Source organism: Procambarus clarkii, chromosome 89, assembly GCF_040958095.1.
Source record: "Procambarus clarkii isolate CNS0578487 chromosome 89, FALCON_Pclarkii_2.0, whole genome shotgun sequence".
In the NCBI taxonomy this organism is placed as follows: domain Eukaryota; kingdom Metazoa; phylum Arthropoda; class Malacostraca; order Decapoda; family Cambaridae; genus Procambarus; species Procambarus clarkii.
Window position 1 is genome coordinate 9,957,574 of NC_091238.1, and position 11,181 is coordinate 9,968,754.

Sequence of the window (11,181 nt, forward strand, 5' to 3'; positions counted from 1 at the left end):
TCTCCCTCATGCTTTTATCAAGCCCATGTTTGGTTTAAGTTAGCTATACCTCAGTGTTGTTGGTCGGCACCCCGTCCCACCCCTCTACCTTCCCTGCTGCTTAACTACTACTGGTACATTGTCTTTCTGACTCTAAACTTCTGCACCGTATAGTCCTTGTTATGGGTTCAGATCATTGTTATACCTGATCTGATAGTTTCAAGGTCTTTGCCAGTATGACATGACTCCCTCTTGATCCATGTCATCCATGCACATCTTGAAGACCTCGATCATGTGCCCTCTCACCCTCCACCTCTCCCGGTACTGTAGGTCCGGCTCCCTTACTCAGTGCTCGTAGGGGGAGATCCCAGACACCTGGGATCACTCCGCTCATCATACTGTGGACTTTCTCCCAGAAATCGATGTCCACTCTGTAACTCTGTAGCAAGGTGACCACAACTAGACGATGCAGTACAAATGGTATTATTAACAATTGATTTGATAAGATAGGAGAGAGGGGTCCGTCATTCCCCTTCAGGGTTTTAATTCATTTTATCTGGGACAGGCAGCCTGTGTATATGTATTATATATATATATATATATATATATATATATATATATATATATATATATATATATATATATATATATATATATATATATATATATATATATATAATATATATATATATATATATGTCGTACCTAGTAGCCAGAACTCACTTCTATGCCTATTATGCAAGGCCCAATTTGCCTAATAAGCCAAGTTTTCATGAATTAATTGTTTTTCGACTACCTAACCTACCTAACCTAACCTAACCTAACTTTTTCGGCTACCTAACCTAACCTAACCTATAAAGATGGGTTAGGTTAGGTTAGGTAGGGTTGGTTAGGTTCGGTCATATATCTACGTTAATTTTAACTCTAATAAAAAAAAATTACCTCATACATAATGAAATGGGTAGCTTTATCATTTCATAAGAAAAAAATTAGAGAAAATATATTACTTCAGGAAAACTTGGCTTATTAGGCAAATCGGGCCTTGCATAGTAGGCTGAGAAGTGCGTTCTGGCTACTAGGTACGACATATATATATATATATATATATATATATATATATATATATATATATATATATATATATATATATATATATATATATATATATTGTTAATGTAACAATCTCCATTGAGGACTGGTAAAATCCTGAACCATTTGTTCAGGAATGCCCTAGGGCAGTCCTGAACGCAAGACCTTGAACTAATTCTTGTCGACCAAGGCACCACCCATATCACTTCTGAGTAGTAAAAATTTAATAGTAAGAAGGAAACTACACAGGTGTCAGAACCAACACAGCTTTTCACCGGGGAACAATTGGGGTCGGGTGCGCTCAACAGATGGCGTTGAAATCGTCACAGGAGCACAAAAGGATTTTACCAATCCTCAATGGAGATTATTACATTAACAATTACATCCATCCTGCACACCTTACAATGTCAGCTGGTTAGATATCCAATTACGATACGGGGTACTACAGGATCACAGAAAAGCTGATCTTTATTATTATTATTATTATTATTATTATTATTATTATTATTATTATTATTATTATTATTATTATTATTATTATTATTATTATCATTATTAGTGTTGATACTACACCGCTTGTTCCTTAATCTGGTGTTATCATGTACCAGGAGGGAAACACGGGTACAGTGAAAGGATTTAAGATATTTGATCATTAGTAATAAGATGGCTTATCATTTCATGCAGCGTGAGTTTAGATTTATCTTTAAATAACTCCAAATTTTCAGTCTAAGATGTAATGGTGTAGTGTGTGTGTCGGTGTGCAGGCGAGGAGTCACAGTAACGTGGCTGAAGATATGACCGGACCTGACCTGGTAATGGGCCACGACGGACCGAAACGTCGTCGTTTCTTTATTTATATTACTTCTAAGCTGCATCAGTTATGAACCCATCCCTGCCCTTGTGTGGCAGTGCTCAATAGAAAGTTGTTTTCACATGTCCATACATTAAAACATTGATTGTAACCATGATATATATGTGCTTCAGCCTACAGTTTAGACCTATTGTCTTGTGTATGACCCTCTGTCCTGCGTGACAGTGAATACTAGCATTATCCTCACTTTAATAAGACTTCATCGAAAGCCTCAGATTAGGCAAAATTGTAATTTATTTTGTCAATAAAGATGTTAATAATAATAGTTTCTTCTCCTTCTGACGAGTGGTTCGGTCATCAGGTGTGACCCTGTCTCCGTCCACTACATCTAGATACACCTGATTAATTCCCAGGTACCTATTTACTGCTAGGTAAACACAGGCATTAGGTGATAGGAAATGTACTCACCTAGTTGTGCTTGCGGGGGTTAAGCTCTGGCTCTTTGGTCCCGCCTCCCAAATGTGCCCAACCATTTCAGTCCCGCTCAGGATTCGAACCCGGGATTCCCGATTGTGTGTCGACAACGAACCCATGTTTAACACTTGACCCAACCATTAACTTGTGCGAAGTCAATTATGCATTTGCAGACAAAAAAATACATTTTTTTATCTGAATTTTGAATGTGCATTTTTTTTTTTGTACAAATCGTTATTTATTGCATGGGGGATTAGCGTTATTTCAGTTGAACGGTCTTTACGACACCGAGGTCTTTGCTAGTGTGGTCAGCTTAGTAAGCAGCATATATGTGTGTGTGTATAGTTGGTTGGTGATAATATTTGTACCTGTGTCTTCTCATGCAACCTTGAGTCCAGTCTCCCAAGAATATGGGTAGCCTAGCCACAGTGTACTCACCTATTTGTACTTACCTAGTTGTGCCTGCAGAATCCAGCTCTAGTTCTTGGACCAGTTTTTCTAGCCGCTGGATGTCTAATACAATGGCTTGTGGCATATTTCCCTAAGTATACCTGTTTTTAAGGTATGAATTGAGTTTGCCTCTACAACCTGCTCCTTTAGGTCATGCTGTTTAGTACTACAAAAGAAAACTTTCTAACATCTCTGTAACACATCTGAGTTTCAAGCTTCCATCCGTGCCCCCCTAGTTCTACAGTATTGGTATTCATTGTAAACATTTCCTGTTTCCACTGTCAATCCCTCTAAGTATTTTATACGTCTGTATCATGTCCCCCTCTCCTTCCTCCTTTCTAACGGCGTCAGGTTTAGGTCCTTCATTACAGGCTATTCATGTCCGTGCCACATCTTGGATGGGTTAATCTTCATCAATCAATCAGGTCCTGTAGTCACTCTTCGCACCTTATCCCTGGCAGGTCTGGCAAGTCTCTCCTTACAAACTTCTGCACCTTTTCCAGCCTTATTTGTTTTGTTTTTTCGATGGGGCTCCAGGATGGGGCTCCAGGATGGGGCTCCAGGATGGGGCTCCAGGATGGGGCTCCAGGATGGGGCGACGTACTCTAAGACTGGCCTCACATAGGTGTTATATTGACCATGTAATATATCAATTATACAATGTATATATATGATGTAACTATATAACCTGAGCTTGTAAAAGCACCTTCATCACCTTCAGTGATTAAGTGCTTAATTGCACACTAGTTTCTTTATCAGCCACCTCCCCCTGTCAGAGTAAATGAGACAAATGTAAGTGAATGCATGTGTGTGTGTATATATGAATGTATATGTGTGTGTGTATGTATATGTATGAGTATAAAGTATATATGGAAGCTGATCAGAATTACATTTCACCTTTGTAAAGGCACATTAATGACACTGTAAAAGACACATCTAACACTTTATGTAGGGCATACGTAAATCTGTGTATCTATGTATTTACGTATGTAGGTTAGCCTAGCATTTTAAAAGCACCGAATCACCTTCTGTGGTTGAGTGTTCAATAAACCCTTGAACTGTATGTTTAACACTTCTCTAACCCTGTCCATGGAGGACAGAAGAAAATGTATATATGCTGGTTAGCATTGTAAATGTGTGGCCACGTCTGTGGTAGAAAAAAAAGATGTTATACAGTAATCTAAAAGCTTCCTTATTCAAGGAGGTCCCCCCCCCCTTGTACTCACATAGTTGTGCTTGCGGAGGTTGAGCTCTGGCTCTTTGGTCCCGCCTCTCAACTGTCAATCAACTGGTGAATCAGTGTGTGTGTGTGTGTGTGTGTGTGTGTGTGTGTGTGTGTGTGTGTGTGTGTGTGTGTGTGTGTGTGTGTGTGAGACCTGGACTGCAGGTTAGTGGTGTGTGGTGGGAAACATTTACAAAGCCGCCCATGCACATGTGTTCTCCATAAAAGACTTCACAAATGCATGCATTCATTACTCATTGTATATAAAAGTATCATAAATTTTAAATACTTGTCGTTAATACATGTGTATTTATATGGGTCAAGTTGTTATTTATTTGAAGATATGTACAGATTTATAAATACGCAAATATGGATCTAAGTTATGATGAAAGATATGAAGGAAGCAATGATCACGGGAGTAATATCACCAGCATGTTTCCTACCTCACTGCTAGGAATATAGTGAGTGTAGTGCCAACTATCAATCAAAACACCTCTCACTCGGCAATTATTCAATCAGGCGATGGCTGGCTGGCGGCGGGAGGCAGCGTGCCGGGGACGCTGGAGTCGGGGATTAAACACGAGTTCCAGACACATGCCAGTTCTCAGACTCCCTCCATTGCAACGCGGCTCTTCCTCGTCCCCTACCGCAACTATCATCCACCCTTGTGCTCCCTGAACAGACGGTCGAGAATGGCTAGTCTGCGTCCCGCCGAATACGCCTACTGGGCGGGATGAAGCAGAAAGACGTTGATTTTCCCGCCAAGTGGAAATATTGTTGGAACATTCAGACTCAATTTGGCGCGAGACATGCGATGGCGACTCGCGCGACAAAAATCATACCAATGTTGGAGAAAATCTTATCAGTGTTGAGGAAAATCATTTCAAGCAGAGGCAGGGGGAGAGAGGGATGGGATAGAGAGCGACAGTGCGTCTTCAAGTACGAGTGATCTGTATGTTTTAATACTACAGAACCTCATGAATGAATATAGGACATCAGTCCTTAATACCTACAATATTTATCCAATTAAAAATCCCGGTTGTAAACCATCTTAGATGTGAGAGGCGACATGTTGTTGTCAAAGATTCGCTACCTGGAATGAAAAGTTCCAAACAGCACGGGCTATGGTGAGCCCGTAGTGCCTAAGAGGCGACAGATAAGAGGGTAATATAAGCCACCCTGACAGTCCCACAGCGGTACCGACGACGTCTCCAGCGCTCAGAGTTAAGCCCCACTTGCCTTCACCAACACCAACTGAGGACATCAAATAATAAACATTTGTGCTCTCGTACCTCCTAAAAAGCTCTCAAATTTTTCTTCGACTCTCAAAAGTTTTAATTTATTTTAGCCTTTTTTTTAAGAAATAATAGACCATTGCATATATATATATATTATATATATATATTATATATATATATATATATATATATATATATATATATATATATTATATCTATTATATATATATTATATATATAACAACAACCCAACTTCCTTTGACAGCCCAAAATTAACAGAATACAACTCACTCCTAAAGACAATAACTATGAAAGTGTTAAACCTCTCCCTGCAAGATGACCAGTGGGACCAAGCAACGCTCCCAGTTAGACTCGGGGGTATAGGTATTCGCAAGGCGACACAGTTAGCATTGCCGGCATTCTTATCCTCGACCAGTGCTACACGTGAACTAGTGAATGAAATACTACCAGAAAACCTAAGGAACTCCATTGGGATTCGTGATCCCAAATTTGTGGAAGGAGCTGGTCAGTGGGACACTCTTACCAATTCACACACTCGACCAACTTTTCCAAACGACGGCAAACAGGCCAAATGGGATAGCCCCATAGTGGAGAACATCGCCAAAGTATTGCTGGAGGCAGCTTCTCAGAACAGAGCGCGTCTCCAAGCTGTGCATGCGCCCCATGCTGGGGACTTCCTGTTGGCAATCCCTAATTCTGCCTTGGGCACCCACCTGGACCATCGGGCCCTAAGTATTGGTGTTGCTCTGCGCCTTGCCACCGAACACCGGTGTATTTGCGGCCATGCACGGGCAGACCAATACGGCAGCCATGGTCTCATCTGTCGTAAGACACAGGGAAAGATTGCCAGACATGAAGCAGTCAATGACATCATCAAGAGAAGTTTGGCTACAGCTGGGTGTCCAGCACAAAGGGAACCTCAGTTGTGCAGACCTGACAACAGCCAAAAACGCCCAGATGGAGTCACATTGCAGCCGTGGAGGGAAGGTAAACAGGTCGTATGGGACTACACGTGTGCATCTACATTGGCTGACACCTATCTAAGTTACAGCACAGCGGAGGGAGGTGGGGCAGCCACCTTCAGGGAGACCCAGAAAATCAACAAGTACAGAGACTTAGAACGTTGTTACAGGTTCGTGCCGATAGGCTCTGAGACTCTGGGCGCCTTGGGTAAATGTGCACTTAAGTTCTTGAAGGAGGTGGGTGAGGAACTCATTGGGAAAACTAGAGACCCACGAGCGACCAGTTTCCTGTTCCAGCGCCTCAGTGTCGCTGTTCAGAGAGGAAATGCGTGCTGTATCCTGGGTACGCACCCGACCCCCGAGGAGCTGGACGAGGTCTCTGAACGCTGATTGTTATATTGTTATATATGTGTGTGTGTATTCTCTGTAAAATGTAGCATTGCTATAAAAGAAAATAAAACAAAACAAGACATACAAAAAATAATAGGGGTTCTCTCTGGTAGGAGAAGAAAAGATTAAAGTGTTCAGTGAGAATCCACAAGATCTTCTCTGAAAGCTCTTTGTTTTCTTCTTCGAGGATGTGGGTCCCTGCAATTGCACCAGAGGTGGTACCCCCTATATATATATTATATATTATATATTATATATATATATATATATATATATATATATATATATATATATATATATATATATATATATATATATATGTTAGTATATTATGGGGTAGCAGTCTTCCTTCCTTCATATTGTTGAATATAACAGAAAGGGAAATATGAATAATTCTCCCACAAATCGTCTCTATTTTTCTCGCGTTTTTCTTCATTTAAGATGGAAGTTAACAAATTAACTCTCAAAATTCATTTTACAGTTGTATATGGTCTGGCGCTAAGAGATGCTTTTCCTTATATTTTGTTAACATTTTCAAAAGCAGAGTTTGATAGTTACAAGGTTGGTGCTGGCAGACATGTAGCCGAGGATGAGGTGAAGATGAAGCACCTCACATATGGACCATTACCCACACTGTAACTTACAAACCTCCTGTGTTGCCATGATGGCCGGGGCTCATAGACTGTATGTTTCCTCGTGTTCTCCAAGACAGCAGAGTCTAAGTTGATATTAGTTAACTGTTGATAGATGGCTGGACTTGTGTCATGTATATGCCTTGTCAATGACCAATCTTTTATTGTCGCTGTTATATGTCAATTACTCTGGTGTTGTCAGGATATCTCTGGTAATGGTTTGGTTATGTATAGAGACTATATGTTCCTTAATAGGTCTTTGCTGTTTGTGCACTGTTAGGCGCCTTAAACGGGATGATGATGTTGTTTCGCCAATATATTGAGTTTCTTTGGTACTCTGTCTAAACTAAAATGCTGTCATCTGTTGTCTATAATTAAAAAAAAAACTCGAGACAGGAAGTTTCCCAACTGTCTGAAAAAAGTTAAACGTAATGCGCCAATGTTCAAAAAAGGTGATATAAAGGCGGCAGTAAATACAGTAGAGACTAGTGTGGTTGAGAACCTTGTCTTGTACAGTGTCGGAGAAGATAATCAGGTTGAGAATGGTGGAGCATCTTGCGAGCATCGCTTCTCTGACATAAAATCAGCATAGATTTCAAAATGAAAAGTCGTGCGTGACGACCTTGATTGAGTTATATGACAATGTTACTAAGACAGGAAGAGGAAAGCTGGGTAGATTGTAGTTCCTAGACTGTCAAAAGGCATTTGACACTGTTTCCCCATGAAAACACTGTTGTACAAGATGGAGAGCCAGGCTGGCATAACTGGGAAAAATCCCGAACTGGGTAAGGAAGGTATCTGCAGGACAGAAAGCAGAGTCACAGTCAGAGAGAAGGTTTCAAGCTGGAGGAATGTAACAAGTGGGGTCCCACAAGACTCTATCCTGGGACCTCTGTTGTTCCTAATTTATGTGAATGAGCTCCTGAGAGAGCGACCTGAGACATGTCAATGTTCGCGGTGATGCAACGCTCATGAGCAGCGCGGGAACACATGAGAGCAGACCACAAGGCCTCTACACAATATGGTAAAAGAGCAACAACACAACAAGAACAAAACCAGAGGAGCAGATACACAGGAGCAGCAACACCACCAGAGCAACAACACAACAAGTGCAGCAACACAAGAGGCAACACTGAGAGCTGGAGATGTACTCGGTGAAGCGAGTAACTCCCAGGTGTTACATCTCTATTTTACCTCAGATGACTTAGCCACTCACAGCCTTCCTCACTCTCCCCTCACACTCTCCCCTCACACTCTCCCCTCACACCCCGTCACACTCCCCCTCACTCTCCCCTCACACTCTCCCCTCACACTCCCCTCACACTCTCCCCTCACACTCTCCCCTCACTCTCCCCTCACACCCCGTCACACTCCCCCTCACTCTCCCCTCACACCACTACCACTCTCCCCTCATACTCTCCCCTCACACTCCCCCACACACTCCCCTCACACTCTCCCACACACTCCCCTCACACTCCCCTCACACTCTCCCCTCACACTCTCCCTCACTCTCCCCTCACACTCCCCTCACTCTCCCCTCACACTCCCCTCACACCACCCTCACTCTCCCCTCACACTCTTCCCTCACTCTCCCCTCACTCTCCCCTCACACCACCCTCACACTCCCCCTCACTCTCTCCTCACACTCCCCTCACACTCTCCCCTCACTCTCCCCTCACACTCCCCCCTCACTCTCTCCTCACTCTCCCCTCACACCACCCTCACTCTTCCCTCACACTCCCCTCACTCTTCCCTCACTCTCCCCTCACTCTCCCCCTCACACCACTACCACTCTCCCCTCACTCTCCCCTCATACCACCCTCACTCTCCCCACACACTCTCCCCTCACTCTCCCCCTCACACCACCACCACACCACCCTCACACCACCACCACACCACCCTCAGGTGGTGTGGTGGGTAATAATAATATTATTATTATTATTATTATTATTAATAATAATAATAATAATAATAATAATATTATTATTATTATTATTATTATTATTATTATTATTATTAATATTATTATTCTTAGTTATTAATATTATGATGAGTATTATTATTAATCATGGTAAGATGATAAAACTATCGACCATTAAGATGATGGAAGTAATTGGTCATTACCTTACAACACTCGACACAAGAATATCTATTTTGTGATATCTTCCCAGGAGCAGCAGTTTCCTGCGTGGCGGCGGGGCAGGTAGCGAGTCTGACTGGTTACCACGGCGGGGGCGCCAGTGTGTGTGTGTGTGTGAGCCTTCCATGGGTGAGGGCCATTAGCGCTGAGCCACTGCCCTTTACTGTGCTTGTAATAGGCTAATTCATCATCTTGCAACGTTCTTGTTCCTCTCTGCACGGCATTTGACTGTTAAACTATTCCAACTTACATTACTTCCTCGTTTTAGAAAATGTTTGCTTTTCTCATGGAGCCAAGGAAAAAATACAGTGTTCCAGGTTGGGTAATTGGTTCATTAGCCGCTCAAAGAACCAATCAGTGCTCGCCCTGTGACCGCGCTCTCTCGTGACTAATAGATGGAACCAATGGGAACGCACCATCTGTGCGCCAAATAACAGAAGAAGAACGATAAGAGGGTCGGGCGGACTAATACCCAACAAAATGTTTATGGCCGCGCCTATCTTCCTCAGCTCCTTTGTTTTAATCAAATAAACGATTGGATGACTACCTGACTGCACGGAAACACCCTCGGCTGCCAGGCTTTTCCAATCAGGGGCGTTTTATGGGCGTACAATAGAGGCGCCAGTAAAGAAACGATATTCGGCACGGAAATGTCTCTCATTTCCGATATTGCCAAAGAGGACGTTTTTCATCGGCAAGTTTTTGTGGTGTTTCTCCCAATATTCTGGTGTGTTCACATCACAATTCTATTTTCCATTTCCCGTTTTCAGTAAGATTACCGAATGACTCAGCGTTGATTTTTTTCCTTTCTGGCAATGTTGAGGGCAAACTCTCTTCTTGGTGGTTTATCTTGGTCCATGAGAGCTGTGGCAGGCGCTCTCGTTCCCTGACTGGAGAAGGGCAGGAGGCCGGGTGGTGGTGGGGGGTTATGTAGTGGTGTGTGAGGCAGGAGGTGGGTCGTGGCTGCTTACTGGCCATTACCACAACACGAACTGCCCGGCCCGGCTACTGCTCTCCTCTCCGTCTCCTCCATTACCAGGCCGGGGACCTCTACCCTCCTACCCCTCACCCACTCCTGCTTTATATTCCTCTACTACTGCCCTAAAGTGGCCATCTGTGTGTGCTGGGGAGGCTGTGTGTGCTGGGGAGGCTGTGTGTGTGTGCTGGGGAGGCTGTGTGTGTGTGCTGGGGAGGATATGCGTGCTGGGGAGGCTGTGTGTGCTGGGGAGGCTGTGTGTGCTGGGGGAGGCTGTGTGTGCTGGGGAGGCTGTGTGTGCTGGGGAGGATATGTGTGTGCTGGGGAGGCTGTGTGTGCTGGGGAGGCTGTGTGTGCTGGGGAGGCTGTGTGTGCTGGGGAGGCTGTGTGTGCTGGGGAGGATATGTGTGTGCTGGGGAGGCTGTGTGTGCTGGGGAGGCTGTGTGTGCTGGGGAGGCTGTGTGTGCTGGGGAGGCTGTGTGTGCTGGGGAGGATATGTGTGTGCTGGGGAGGCTGTGTGTGCTGGGGAGGCTGTGTGTGCTGGGGAGGCTGTGTGTGCTGGGGAGGCTGTGTGTGCTGGGGAGGATATGTGTGTGCTGGGGAGGCTGTGTGTGCTGGGGAGGCTGTGTGTGCTGGGGAGGCTGTGTGTGCTGGGGAGGCTGTGTGTGCTGGGGAGGCTGTGTGTGCTGGGGAGGCTGTGTGTGCTGGGGAGGCTGTGTGTGCTGGGGAGGCTGTGTGTGCTGGGGAGGCTGTGTGTGCTGGGGAGGCTGTGTGTGCTGGGGAGGCTGTGTGTGCTG

General features: G+C 44.1%; 1 long non-coding RNA gene across 1 annotated transcript in view; it reads right to left on the reverse strand.

Moving 5' to 3' along the window:
• Positions 1-283: 283 nt before the first annotated feature.
• The window catches only part of LOC138359152 (uncharacterized), a 62,631-nt gene continuing 51,733 nt past the window's right edge, over positions 284-11,181 (reverse strand). Inside the window, exon 3 of the long non-coding RNA XR_011225780.1 lies at positions 284-418. This is a non-coding gene — a long non-coding RNA (uncharacterized lncRNA). The remainder of the gene's footprint in view (positions 419-11,181) is intronic.